The sequence below is a fragment of the Magnolia sinica genome, chromosome 3, assembly GCF_029962835.1.
Source record: "Magnolia sinica isolate HGM2019 chromosome 3, MsV1, whole genome shotgun sequence".
In the NCBI taxonomy this organism is placed as follows: domain Eukaryota; kingdom Viridiplantae; phylum Streptophyta; class Magnoliopsida; order Magnoliales; family Magnoliaceae; genus Magnolia; species Magnolia sinica.
This window is the reverse complement of record NC_080575.1, coordinates 10,108,223-10,124,167: the sequence shown is the minus strand read 5'-3', so window position 1 is coordinate 10,124,167 and position 15,945 is coordinate 10,108,223.

Below are 15,945 nucleotides of genomic sequence, written 5' to 3'. Positions count from 1 at the left end.
CGTGATGTTTATTTACCATCCAACCCGTTGATAAGGTCAAAGAGACCCTACATTAGAGGATAATACAAGGATCACTTGGATCCAAAACTTTAATGGCCTACAAATAGTTTTTAATGGTCATTCATCACTTCTTGTTCAATTATGTGGTCCCGGGAGATCTGTATCTACTTAAATTTTGGAATAAGGTCCTAATATGAAATGAAAACATGGATATGCAACACATTCATAAAGGTGGGCCCACATGACAAGGGTAACACCCACTAAGGTCTTATCCAAGTAGCACCTAATCCACTCACCATGTGAATTATGGTTCCACAGGGAAGCAAATATTATACTTATTTGATAATCTCCTCATGTTTATTATGAGGATAAAATTGAAAATTATCCAATGGTCCTACTTCAATAAACAAATGCACATATACCATCATACATTTTCTAGTACTCGCTCATACACCACATCTGTGAGGTTTTCGATTTCATGTGCTAAATAATCCTTATTCAAAATGCTTCACAATATGAGTAATAAATCCATCATATCATGACCTAAAAAGGCAAAACTATAGCAAGTCTAATATAAGTATGACTGAACTTTTGCTACTACCAGTCGAGGCCTTAACTATCTAATTGTGGGCTTAATTTAAATGGATCATAAATAAGAAATATAAACTTAAATATATTTGATCATCTAAAGAAATGATGAGTGAGCATTTAATAGATGGTTAATGAAAATGGCCAAAGGGAGAACATTAATAAGCAAGAGTTCATTAATTGGTGATGAGAGTTGCCTAATTGATCTGATTTTTCAATGATGACTTATTGGTTAGGTTAATTTGAGTTAATGAAGGGTCAAAAGTCACGATTATTAAATAACTCCAACAAAGTGTTTGATACTTTGGTAGAGTGCATCATTTGCGAGTAAACATTGCATAATTGTATTGGTGGCACACAAATAATGTTTAGATGCATCATAAATAAAAGTTTTATCTAGCTTCCTCATTGGCCAATGAATGGGCATCTCTCTCTCTCTCTCTCTCTCTCTCTCTCTCTCTCTCTCTCTCTCTGAGGCTTTTTTTTATTTTTTAATGCACACACCCTAATACTCACACACACCACAATGTGATGTAGAGCAGGTTGCGGGCAGTTTCATGGCCAACATGGATAAGAAAAGGCCCGATCGACGACAGAAGTGATCCGAACCGTCGGACCTTAGATCTAGCGTATCTCATAATCTGGAATAAGTTATCATGCATAAAATATATGATTTTGGGGTAGAATGAGCTACTTTAGCCAACCAACCCCGCTATGTCAGGTTGCGCAAGCAGGATTTGTGAAATACCCCCGGATCGACAGTCGTTTCCCTATTTTAATTCCGTTTTTACTATAAATAGTAAGTTTTAGTTTGATTATAACTCTTCATCCGTTGGGCTTTAGGAGTTGTGTCCAACATAAAAAGAGCTTAGAATAATTAGGAGAACGGTTTGGTGAAGCCAAATATGACACTTACTATTTTTGACCGAAAACCTTGCACACTAGTAGACATCACAACTGTCTATAAATAATAAGTTTACTATTTATAGTAAGTTATGAATTCTATGAATTTTAATTGTAGTTTGCTCCTGATTTCTCTCCCATTGCTTGGTACCCCTGTTTAAAGGGTTGTGAACTTGTTTATTTGTTTAATTAATCAATTTCGAATTTTATATAATTTATTTTCTATTTTGCTTTCTTTCTTTCTCATGGATTTGCGAAGCCTCTATAAGGACTCCAGAGAAGTTCCGTGGATTTGGAATAGTTATCATCTTGAGGGAGACGGTGCTAAACCTCATCACATTCAGACCTGCGTCAATTGGTATCAAGCTAGGTTTCCTCTCGGGCCAATGGCAAACAACAAAGGTATGAGCCAAGATCCTATGGACGATGATACAGGGATTCGTGATCTTGTGGAAAGAATGGAACCTTTCCACCGAGAGAGTTAGTTGACATGCAATGGCTGCAAGCAATCCTCGACCGTCTTGCGGATGCATTAGTTCCGCCCCGAGCCTTATGCGGTGCTCCACCACCTAGGATTGCTCCACCGCCCTGTGGTTCCTATACGACACAACCCCGATTTTCTTATAGCACTACCAGTGGCAAACCATAGGGCTACACCAGATGATTCAAGTTCTAATGACGAGGATGATAATGAAGGTTTTGCCCGACGACCAATCCATGGTGGCGATCATCTAGATCGTGCTAAGAGAGACTATCGAAGTAAGGCTGAACTTCTTAGTTTTAATTGTTTACTACGCATAAAAGATTTCTTCGATTGGTTAGTCGAAGTAGAGAAATATTTTGATTATATGGACGTGCTAAATCATAAGAAGGTAAAATTAGTAGTATTTAAATTAAAATCTAGTGCTTTTATATGGTAGGAGCAATTACAACTCTCACGAGTCCGTCAGAACAAGGCGCTCATCTCATCATGTCCACTAATGAGATGTCTTCTTCGATCACGATTTCTCTCCAGTGATTACGAGCAGATATTATTCCAACAATGCCAAAATTGTAGACAAGGAAATCGAACTGTTATAGATTACACTGAAGAATTATAGCGGTTGGCAACACGAAACGATCTATCAGAATCTAAGTCACAGAAGATGGCACGATTTATAGGTGGGTTGCGACCAACAATTCATGACTGAGTTCAGATGTACTCAGTCGAGACCGTGGATGAAGCAGTTCAATTGGCAGGTAGGGCAGAAACGTAACTTGCAAGAGTTTATACTCGGGCCTATCTTTCAACTCGATCCCCTCTGACGGGTCTCACGCAGGATCCAGTGCTAGCACGAGGAAAAGAACCAGTAGGAGAACGTCTTTAACCTCCTGCAACCACAATCCGTGATACAGGGAGCAGTACATTCATATCTGAACATGCAGCACTCACAACAGCAGGCCCGAGTGGTATTTCAAATCTTTGTGCTCGATCAAGGTTGAACAATTGTTACCATTGTGGCCAACCGGGCCACTTATTAAACAATTGTCCTCAACGTCTCGCGGCATACTTGACCATAAAGGAAGTGGGACACTAAATATGAGGCTGCAGAAGAAGACCCTAGATTTGATGAACATGAACAAGCCATTGAAAAAATAACAAATGGTGATGAATTGATGAGCGATGATCGTGGCGAGTCTCTAATTGTGAAGCAATTACTGTATACCACAACGACACAATATATTCCGTATACAGTGCACTGTCAACAAAAATGTATGTGATGTGATCATAGATAGTGGTAGTAGCGAGAACATCGTCATAAAAATGATGGTGGACAAGTTGCAACTATAAACGACAAAACATCACCGTACTCAATTGGCTGGATAAAAAAGGTGAACGAGACCAAGGTAACTGAATAATGTACTATCTCATTTTCAATTGACAAAAATTAGAATGATCAAATACTTTGTGACGTGGTCGACATGGAACATGTCATATGTTACTCAGTCGACCTTGACAGTCGGACCGTGATGCGACCTATCGGGGATGAGACAATGTCTACATATTCGTCAAGGATAGTCGAAAAATAATCCTTGCCCCTGCGGCACCAGAGAATCACCCTGAAGCCTCTAAAGTGGAGGGGAGTTCCCTTTTGATCATTCGGAATTTCATGAAGGAATCCAAGAAAACTGATGAGGTATACGTTATGCTAGTGAAGGACAAGAATTGAAACCCTCAAACATTCCTCCAAGTTTAAGACTATTACTAAACGAATTTCAAAGAAGTCTGACCTGAAGATTTACCTGATGGATTGCCCCTCATGAGGGACATCCGACATTACATAGACCTCGTCCCTAGGACTAGCTTTCCCAACGGGTCTCATTATCGGATGAGTCCGAAGAAGTGTAAGATAATTCAGGGGCAAGTGGAGGAATTGATTTGTAAGGGTCTCTTGAGAGAGAGTATGAGCTCATGTGCCGTACTAGCATTATTAACGTAAAAAAAGGAAGCTGGCACATGTGTATCGATAGCCGGGCAATCAACAAAGTTTCCATCAAATATCAGTTCCCAATACTACAATTAGACGACATGTTCGATATACTAGAAGGGATCAAGATGTTCTCTAAACTAGACCTAAGGAGTGGGTAACATCAGATTCGTATCCGATCCGGCGATAAATGGAAAACAATATTCAAGACCAAGGAAGGGTTGTATGAGTGTTTATTCATGCCCTTCGGCGTATCAAATGCACCAAGTACTTTTATGCATTTGATGAATCAACTTCTAAAACCGTTTACTGGTCGATTTGTGGTAGTATATTTTGATGACATACTGATATATAACCAGGATGAGACGAAGTACAGGAAACATTTTAAGCAGGTGTTGCAGGTCCTATAAATTAACAAGTTGTACCTCAACTTGGAGAAGTGTAGTTTTTTAATGGACAACCTCTTTTTCATAGGATTTGTTGTAATATCCACAGGCATCCGTGTGGACGATGAAAAGGTGCGAGCCATTAGGGAATGGCCGATCCCGACAAACATTTATGAGGTGAGGAGTTTTCACGGGTTAACGACCTTGTATCGTCGATTCGTGCGAAATTTTAGTATAATAGTCGTGCTTATTACAGATTATATGAAAAAAGGACCGTTTCAGTGAACCGATGAAGCTAACAAGAGCTTTCATGAGATCAAGCATCGTTTGTCTACAATACTGATCTTGGTGCTTCCTAATTTCGACAAGCTATTTGAAATAGAGTGTGACACTTCATACATCGGAATTGGAGGAGTATTATCAGAGGAAGGCAGATCGGTAGCCTTTTACGACGAGAAGCTTAGTGAAGTCCGAAAGAAGTGGTCGATGTATGAGCTTGAGTTGTACGTAGTTGTTCAGATGCTGTGACATTGGCAACATTATCTTATTCAAAGATTTACACTGACCACCAAGCATTAAAGTTTATTAATAGCCAGACTAATGTGAATCGTGTGCATGCTAGATGGGTTGCGTTTTTACAGGAATTCATGTTCATTCTGAAGCACAAGTCATAGCAGCAAAACAAGGTGACTGATGCACTTAGCCGTTGTGCATCACTACTTATTACGATGAGTAACGAGGTGGTCGGCTTCGACTGTCTCGAGAAGCTATATGCTGAGAATGAAGACTTCAAAGATTCTTGGGTGAAGCGCTTAGAAGGTCACCCCAGTGACCTTCATATAAAGGACGATTTCCTCTTCAAAGGGAATCGATTGTGCATCCCTCAAAGTTATCTGAAAGAGTAGATTATTCAGGAGTTACATGGAGGTGACCTCGGTGGATACCTTAAGTAAGATAGGACGCGAACTCTTGTGGAAGAACAATATTACTGGCCGCAATTGGTATGTGATGTGGGAAAAGTAGTATAACGTTGTCATGTTTGTCAAACCTCCAAGGGACAATCTTAAAATACGGGCCTCTATACCCCGTTACCTGTGCTTGACGGTCCTTGGGAGGATCTATGTATGGATTTCGTGCTTGGTCTCCCACGAATACAACATGGCATGGATTCAGTATTCGTGGTGGTAGATTGTTTTTTTAAGATTGTGCACTTTATCCCATGCAAGAAGACCCTCGATGTAACACACGTGACGAATCTATTCTTCAGGGAGGTCGTACGGCTACACGGGGTCCTTAAGACCATTATTTTTTTATCGTGACACAAAATTTATTAGCCACTTTTGGCGTACTTTATGGACTCGATTCGATACACGACTTCAATTCAGTAGTGCCTACCACTCACAGACTGATGGACAGACCGAGGTTGTGAATCGCAAGTTGAGAAATCTCTTTCGCTATATTTCATGCGAAAAACCGAAGCAAGGATTTAGTCTTATCTAAAGCAAAATTCGCATTTTACAACATGGTGAACTGCTCGACAGGGAAATCCCAGTTCCAGATTATCTACGGACGAGTGCCTCGCCATACACTTGACTTCATTCCTCTGCACAAGCTCTCAAGCATGAGCATTGCAGCAGAACATATGGCTGACAGGATTATGGGCATTCATGTGGAAGTACATGTAACACCCTGAAAATCGGGGGTCGTGCATACGCTCGACTCCCGAGTTCCTGGGGTCACTTATAATCGGTTTTCATTAATATGCGATTAATCCAGGTTTAAAGGCGCAGCATGGAATTACTTGAAACATGAAGCACGTTCACAACTAGTCTGCTGAAATGAAAATAGATCATTATATACATGTCCAAAAGGATATAAAAAGGGTCGCATCAGGCGTTGCCCAGCAAAATCACAAAAGGAGTATCATGCCCAAAAGAATAGGGCTGAGTCCACAACTCAGCGATCCAAATCTTATCTACTAGGCCGACGGGGAACCATCCATCAGCTGAAAGTAAGAGAACTCGTCCTCCTCCTCGAGGCTCGCATCACCAGGCTCCACGAAATCTGTATCACCTGCATCTATGAACGGGTCTGGTTGGTGTTTTAAAACACCGTCCCAGAGTGGGAGTGAGTGATCAACTCAGTGGGGGCTATTATTCTCAAGTTATCATATGCATCAATTTTAATATGGTCTTAATGAAAAGCAGTCAATCACATACATCTAAGTAATCTTATTAATGCGCATATATGCAGCATGACATGATGCATGCCCTCACCACAATGCTCCCACGTGCGACAACATCTAACGATCTCCAATGCCAACACTCCCTCTGTGCGACCTCGACTGCCGAGTCGCTACCCTAACTAGTATGATGTGATGTGATCGTGTTAGCCGAGTTATTAGTTAAGTCCATTCATCCAGCAGATTTGGGAATCTGATACACCCCACATATTATATGCCCTGAACTAGTTGTGAGGCCAAGGCCCCCCAATGCGTGAGGCCGAGACCCCGCGATCCTTGACCTCGTCGGGTTTCCCCCATCCCCGACTTCAAGCACATGGGGGTGCTGAATGTGGGGTCGATCGCGGTCACTACGGGGAGGCGCGTCACCCCAGCGTAGGTCGACAGCTCGAACACAGTGTCCCATTCCACCATGCCCGGGTCACGAGGCTGTGGACCATTTCCTAGTGGGTTATTAATGGGCTACCACGGTTGTAGGGTGTCGCAGGTTCCATATAGATGTGAGCAAACAGGGTTAACAATCATGGTTGGTCAGACAGTAGGCTAGACCGCACGAGTCCAAGCGAGTACATGGCGGTACGACATCGGGTGCAAGCAACCCATGTAGTCCAACTACTGTCGCCCACACGCACTCGCCCAAATTCGCTGATTTAGCCTCAAGGTGGTCCTACCAACGGAACTACCTTCGCTCTCTTCATGTTCCTGACCAACCCAAGGGTAGGAACAGTGACTCATAGCATGCCAACTACCAATGTAACATCAAACATATTCAACACCATGTTCTCATATTGCTCAACATATAATTCAAATTCATCTAATAAGCAAGCTATCACGATTTATGAGTAAGAGTGCATGTATGTCGTGTGTGTTAATGAGGAAGTTGCTCACTTCCCACAACTCATGGAAAAACAAATTTCACAGGAAATAATTAAGGCATGCATGCTATAGGGCATCATCATATGAGCAATCCAACAAGACATCAACAAGTAATCATCAAATTTGCACCAAGTCATGTAAGAAGCGAGAACAAACATCATATAAGGAAATCAAATAAAACATACAATTCCACACCACTCCAATAAGCATAATTTCCTAGGTTTTTTTCTCTATGTTCTCTAAATACATCAACCAAGCAATCAAAATCATTAATCTCATAATGAAATTGGTGCTAGACCACCTAGGAGTAATAGTCCGCACCCATGGATCGTTGAAGACTTGGAAACGACCTAAGAGGATGGATTTCTTTGGGGTTGAACGGTCAGAATCCCTAAAGCAAGCATTTATATGTTAGAATCCATGCCAATCTCTTCTCAATACACGGATTTTAAGAAAAATAGGTGAGGGGTTTTACCTAGATGACCAACGGACGATTCTTGTGGTTGTAGTGTAGGGATTTCCTTGGAGAAGGGGTAGAGAGTTGCAAGGTTGAGCTTCGTTGGGCCCCACCATCAATAACACCCTCCTTCACTCTCTTCTTCCTCTCTTTCTCCTTCTTTCTCCTCTTTCTCTTCTCCCTTTTTCTCTCTTCTCTCCTTCCTTCTCTAGGGCAAAATCGTATGGGGAGAGAGAATGCCCAAATGAGGCCCTTTTATAATGCCAGATTTGGTGGAAATGGCCCCAAGTGTTGGGTTTTTACTATACTAAACCTATGAGAGGCTCTTTTCAAGATCTAGGGCCCACTATAGGGTATACATAATGATATACACCGTAGGATAGTTAGCCCTAATGATGATCTACGTATGAACATGATCGGCCCGCCATTTGGATGCGCCGATCGACAGATACGATTAGAAGTCTTTTCAACGGTCACCGATGGTCGATCGGGGCCAAGACTATACGGATATGAGCAGAGAAATATTCTTACTCCACGTGTGAAGTTTGGTCACAAACCGACGGTCCGAAATCCTCAACTTTGCATAAGAATGGATGACTCAATTCACTTAAGTTCCAGTTCCTTTCTTTAGGGTATTTGCGCTTCTCATGCACTCGTCCTTCGGCTCAAGTTGAGCGGTTCTGGACACTACCCAGGTCTGATTCCCGCGATGGACGTCAAGCCCAATGAGACGGACATTATTCTATAGTTTTGGAACTAGTGGCCCACCAACGAGCGGTCTAGATCTCGTTTAGAAAATTGGGGCATTTCTGGTGGCCCTCTGACCATGAAACTTATAGGATAGGTGCTCCATGGCCCGTTGAAGGGCCATGCAAAATTTGGGGTCGATCGGATATGGGGTTTGGTCGCACGGATCCGATTTGCGATCAACGGTCACCGTTCCACGATCGGGTCCCAGAGTTTGTGGACGGGCGTAGAAAAATTCATTAGACCTCCACCGTGAATGTGGAAGAGATCCGATGGTTGGATAGCCTTGTATCTCGATTTCATTTGCAAGCGCCAGATTTCGGTCCTGGCATTGGTGGGGTGCATTCAGTCAGTGCCAGATTACACTTCTGGGTGTCCACTGGGTCCGTGGTCCGCGATGGTCCCCAAGCCCAGTGAGATCTATGCTCCCCTCAATTTTTATAATTTTCTGATCTTTCTATGTCGCGGTATAGCCTGCACGGGCTGCTGCCAAGTGTAAATGGCCATTTGGCTTGACGGCCCGCACTTGGCCCAATCACAACCCGACTGGTCTACTCTAATGGGCTAATCCTAACTTAATTTAGTTATGGCACCAAACCATGAGTAGTTTAAACGAACGGTCCTGTGGCAAATCCTACGAGGACGCCTCAGTACACTGTTCTGGTTGGACGGGACGTTACATGATTAACCGGACTTGTGCGGTTCTTCACTGGTACACCCTGTATAAACTGACATTGAGTGCTAATAGTCAATAAGTAATATTCAGGTTAATTAAATAAAATAAAAATTGATGAATTTTTGAAAATCCAAAACAGTGAAAATCAAGGATGTTACAGTACAGACCAAGCTACATGTCTCGAATGAAAAGTACAAGGAACAAGTAGACAAGCATCGGCGACAAAAAGTGTTTGAGGTGGGCGACTACGTTATGGTTTATTTGCATAAAGAGAGATTTCAGACTGAGACGTACAACAAGTTGAAGAATAAGAAAATTGGACTCCTCCCGATCATCTAAAAGATCAATGGCAACGCTTATGTTGTTAATCTTCCAGATGACATGGCGATCTCACGGACTTTCAACGTCGCAGACCTGACCAAGTATAATGAACCATAGCAGGACGAGTTCTTTTGAAGTGGAGGGGACTGATGTAGAGCGGGTCGTAGATAGTTTCATGGCCAAGATGGATAAGAAAAGGCCCGGTCGACGACAAAAGTGATCCGGACCATCGGACCTTAGATCGGGCGTATCTCACAATCCAGAATGAGTTATTAGGCATAAAATATATGATTTTGGGATAGAATGAGCTACTTTAGCTAACCAACTCCGCTATGCTGGGTTACACAAGCAGGATTTGCGAAATACTCCCGGATCAATAGTCATTTCCCTATTTTAATTCCGTTTTTACTATAAATAGTAAGTTTTAATTTGATTATAACTCTTCATCCATTGGGCTTTAGGAGTTGTGTCCAACATGAAAAGAGCTTAGAATAATTAAGAGAACAGTTTGGTGAAGCCAAATAGGACACTTACCATTTTTTGCCAAAAACCTTATGCACCAGTAGACATCACGACTGTTTATAAATATTAGTTTACTATTTATAGTAAGTTGCGAATTTGTAACGCCCTGAAAATCGGGGGTCGTGCATACGCTCGACTCTCTAGTTTCCGGGGTCACTTATAACCAGTTTTCATTAATATGCGATTAATCCAGTCTAAATGCGCATTCTGGAACTTCCTGGAACATGAAGCACAACCACACAAGTCTACTGAAATAGAAGAAAATCAATTATACTTATATATACATGCCCAAAAGAATACAAACGGGCACACAAGGTGACGCCCAACAAATTCAAAAAAAGAATAACATGACCAAAGGAATAAATCTGAGCCGCTACTCGACAATCCAACGACTCATCTACTGATTCGACGGGGTCCAGCTCATCAACAGGAAGTAAGGGAACTCGCCCTCCTCCTCGAGGCTCGCGTCGCCAGGCTCCATGAAATCTGTATCTCCTGCATCTATGAACGGGTCTGGTTGGTGTTTTAAAACACCGTCCCAGAGTGGGAGTGAGTGATCAACTCAGTGGGTGCTATTAGCCTTAAGTTGCAACAAGCATCAATTATAATAAGAATTTAATGAAAAGCAATCAATCATAAACATCTATCTAGTCTTGTTAATGTGCATGGATGCAGGATGATATGATGTATGCCCTCACCACAACGCTCCCTCGTGCGACAACATCTAACGATCGCCAATGCAACACTCCCTCAGTGCGACCTCGACTGCCGAGTCGCCAACCTAGCTAATGCCATGCAATGATGATGTTAACCAGGTTCTTAGTTAAGTTCATTCATCCAGCAGATTTGGGAATCTGATACACCCCACGTATCAAATGCCCTGAACTAGTTGCGAGGCCAAGACCCCCCAATGTGTGAGGCCGAGACCCCGCGATCCTTGACCCCGTCGGGTTTTCTCCATCCCCGACTTCAAGCACATGGGGGTGCTGAATGTGGGGTCGCTCGCGGTCACTACGGGGAGGCGCGTCACCCCAGCGTAGGCCGACAGCTCGGACATAGTGTCCCATTCCACCATGCCCGGCTCACAAGACTGTGGATCAATATTCCATCCGGTATCGATAGGCTACAATGGTGGTAGGGTGTTCCAGTTTCCATACATATGTGAGCAAACAAGGTTAACAAACTATGTGGGTCAGCCAGTGGACTAAACTGCACGAGCTCAGGCAAGTATGTGGCGGAACGACATCGGGTACAAGCGACCCATGTAGCCTGACTACTGCCGCCCACACATACTCGTCCAAACCCATGGGTTTAGACTCAAGGTGGTCCTACCAACGGAACCACCTTCGCTCTCCTCATGTTTCTGACCAACCCAAGGGTAGGAATAGTGACTTATAGCATGCCAACTACCAATGCCGCATCAAGCCTATTCAACACCGTGATCTCATGTTACTCAACATATAATTCAAATTTTTCTACAAGCAAATCATTAATATTATAAATAAAGTGTATATGTGTGGTGTGGGTTATTGAGGAAGTTAACACTTCCTCCATGTTGAAAAATCGTATACACAAGAGTAATGAAATCATACGAAATATGAAGCAACAACGTATAAAAAAATCAACACGGCATGAGCATATAATCATCCATACATCGAATCATGTGAGAAACATAAACGACATCATGAGAGAGAGAGTCAAACATATAAATCCATACCATTTCAACCAACATACAATTCCTAGGATTTTCTAGACTTTCAAAAATAACATCCAAGCAATCAAAATCATTAATCTCGTATTAAAATTGGTGCTAGGTCACCTAAGAGTAATAGTCCGCACCTTAAGAGGAGATTTCCATTCTTTGAGATCTTAGGGTTTGGGGATTTGGGTAAAACCACCATTTCCTAAATCAAAATCAAGAAGACAACATTAATGCCTATAAATCTACACTAGGTTGCTCTATTGAAGGGAAATATACCATTCTTACCTCCTCTTCTTGGCATGAGTGGGTTTGGTGGAGGTTTCCTTGGAGAATGGGTAGAGAGTTTGCAAGTTTGAGCTTCCTTGGGCCCCACCTCCTACCACATACTCTTTACCTTTCTTCTTCCTCTCTCTTTCTCCTCCTTTCTCCTCTTCCTCTTCTCCCTTTCTCTCTTTTCTCTTTCCTTTCTCTAGAGCAAATTCGTATGGAGAGAGGGGTGCCCCAAATGAGGCCTTTATATAGTCTCAGGTTTGGTGTAAATGGCCCTAAGGGATGGTTTTTCACTATACTAGACCTATGAGAGGGTCTTTCTAGCCTCTAGGGCCCACTATGAGGTGTACAAGTCAATATACACCATAGGATAGCTAGCTTTAATGATAATCTACGTATGGATATGATCGGCCCGCCATTTGGATGCGCCGATCGACAGATATGCTAAGAAGTCTGTTCAACGATCATCGATGGTCGATCAGGGCCGCGGCTATACGGATATGAGCAGGGAAATATCCTTACTCCATGGGTAAAGTTTGGTCGCAAACTGACGGTCCGAAATCCTCAACTTTGCATAAGAGTGGACGACTCAATTCACTTAAGTTCCAACTCATTCCTTTAGGGTATTTGCACTTCTCATGCACTCGTCCTTCGGCTCAAGTTGACCGGTTCTGGACCGTACCCAGGTCCGATTCCCGCGATGGACGTCAAGCCCAATGAGACAGACATTATTTGATATTTTTGGAACTAGTGGTCCACCAACGAGCGATCTAGAGTTTGTTTAGATAACTAAGGCAGTTCTGGTGGTCCTCTGGCCATGAAACTTATAGGATAGGTGCTCCATGGCCCGATGAAGGGCCATGCAAAATTTGGAGATGATCGGATATGGGGTTTGGTCGCACGGGTCTGATTTGCGATCAACGGTCACCGTGCCACGATCGGGACCCAGATTTTGTGGGCGGGTGTAGAAAAATACATTAGACCCTCATCGTAAATTATGAAGAAATCTGATGGCTGAAATGTCTTACATTTCAGTTTTATTTACACGTGCCAGATTCTAATTTTGGCATTGGTGGGGTGCATCTGGTAAGTGCCAGATTCCACTTCTGGGTGTCCACTGGGTCCGTGGTCCACGATGGTCCCCAAGCCCATTGAGATCTATGTTCCCCTCAATTTTTATAATTTTCTGACCTTCCCATGTCGCGGTATAGCCCGCACGGGCTGCTGCCAAGTGTAAATGGCCATTTGGCTTGACGGCCCGCACTTGGCCCAATCACAACCCGACTGGTCTACTCTAATGGGCTAATCCTAACTTAATTTAGTTATGGCACCAAACCATGAGTAGTTTAAACGAACGGTCCTGCGGCAAATCCTATGAGGACGCCTCAGCACACTGTTCTGGTTGGACGGAACGTTACATGATTAACCAGACTTATGCGGTTCTTCACTGGTACACCCTGTATAAACTGACATTGAGTGCTAATGGTCATTAAGTAATATTTAGGTTAATTAAATAAAATAAAAATAAAAATAAAAATTGATGGATTTTTTTTGAAAATCCAAAACAGTGAAAATCGAGGATGTTACAGAATTCTAAGAGTTTTAATTGTAGTTTGCTTCTTATTTCTCTCTCATTGCTTGGTACCCCTATTTAAAGGGTTGTGAACTTGTTTATTTCTTTAATTAATCAATTTTGAATTTTATAGAATTTATTTTCTATTTTGCTTGCTTTCTTTCTCGTGGATTCGAGAAGCCTCTATGAGGAGTCCAGAGAAATTCCATGGATTCGGAATAGTTATCATCTTAAGGGAGACGGTGCTTGACCTCATCACATTCATCCTTGCGTCACAATGGGAACTCAAACCGATGACTTTTGTGTTGAAACTCGTGCCAGTCTACCTCTCTAAGAGAATGAGACTATTGTTGGCATTCATCTCTCTCTCTCTCTCTCTCTCTCTCTCTAAGAGAAAGTCTCTTTAAAACAATGTTGTACAAGAAAAGATAGGGGAGTTGTTTGATACTATAGCTGAGTACTTGTAGCTGGTTCTCCTTTTAATTTCATGTAGCCTATCCTAATGGTACCATTGCAAAGCTGTGAAACAAAGGCTGCATTACCTACTATGGTGATTACACTAAATACATTCCGTGCATTTATTGTGTTGTCTCATACTATTAAAGTCTCTTTATATATATTGATACACCATCCTCTAAAGAAAATGGTTGTTTAACATAGAATAGAAGCTGAAGGTCCTGTGTTCGAATCTTGAGTTTTATGGTGTGAAGTGTCCCTCCACCTCCTCTAACAGCTCCAGCTTTCGGAGAGAGTGGTTGTTTGACACATGCTAAAACATTAGCCTAAAAATGAGATAGTTCTAAAACTCAAGTGGACCAGAGTAACGGAGAAAGTGTAACACCCCGTGTTTTCGGGGGCCGTGTAAGAATTCGGCTCCCAAATCTCGAGGTGTCATGGGTGCCCTAATGGGCTTCATATTTTAATTACATTTGGATGATCTCATAGGTAATGAATAGATTTAGCAAGGCATGGAGCAGAAGTACGTCATAAGCAGTATCAATTGCTACTAATTATAAAAATATACAGACAATAAATCCAAAGTCATCTAAATAGGGAATTAGTCCCACCCATACACGACCCAAAGTGACTAGGGCCTTGGTCTATACCTTGTGGTAGCCCGAACTCAACTAAATGGACCCGTTAAAAGTCTGGAAGCAGAGAAACTTGTCTTCCCTATCCTTGCTCACCTCACTCGACTCATCGAGCTCCGCCTCACCTGCATCTAGAAAAGGGTCTGGTTGGTGTTTTAAAACACCGTCCTAGAGTGGGAGTGAGTGATCAACTTAGTGGGTGCTATTACTTTTAAGTTATCACAGGCATCAATTATAATATGATCTTAATGAAAGGCAGTCAATCATAAACATTTAACTAATCTTATTAACGTGCATGCATGCAGGATGATATGATGCATGCTCTCGCCGTAACGCTCCCTCGAGCGACTCCATCTAACAATCGCATATGACAACACTCCCTCAGTGCGACCTCGACTGTCGAGTCGCCACCCTAACTAGTGCGATGCAATGCGGTCGTGTTAGCCGAGTTATTAATTAGGTCCATTCATCCAGCAGATTAGGGAATCTGGTACACCCCACGTATTAATGCCCTAAACTGGTTGCGAGGCCAAGACCCCCCAATGCGTGAAGCCGAGACCCCGCAGTCCGTGATCCCGTCGAGTTCCTCATCCCCGACTTCAAGCACATGAGGAGTGCCGAGAGAAAGGGATCGCTCGCGGTCACTACGGGGAGGCGCGGTACCCCAGCGTAGGCCGACAGCTTGGACACAGTGTCTCATTCCACCATGCCCGGCTCACGAGGCTGTGGACCAATTTCAAGTGGGTTATTGATGGGCTACAAAGGTTGTAGGGTGTTCCAGATTCCATATATGTGTGAGCAAACAGGGTTAACAAACAAGTTTGGTCAGATAGTAGGTTAGATCGCATGAGTTAGGCGAGTACGTGACGGAACGACATCGGGTGCAAGCAACCCATGTAGTCTAACTACTGCCGCCCACGCGCACTCGCTCAAACCCATGGGTTTAGCCTCGAGGCGGTCCTTCCAACAGAACCACCTTCGCTCTCCTCCTGTTCCTGACCAACCCAAGGGTACAACTAGTGATTCATAGCATGCCGACTACCAATGTATCATCTATCATAAACAACATCATCTCCTCATACTTCTCACATACAATTCAAATTCTCATGGCAAGCAAGGCTAA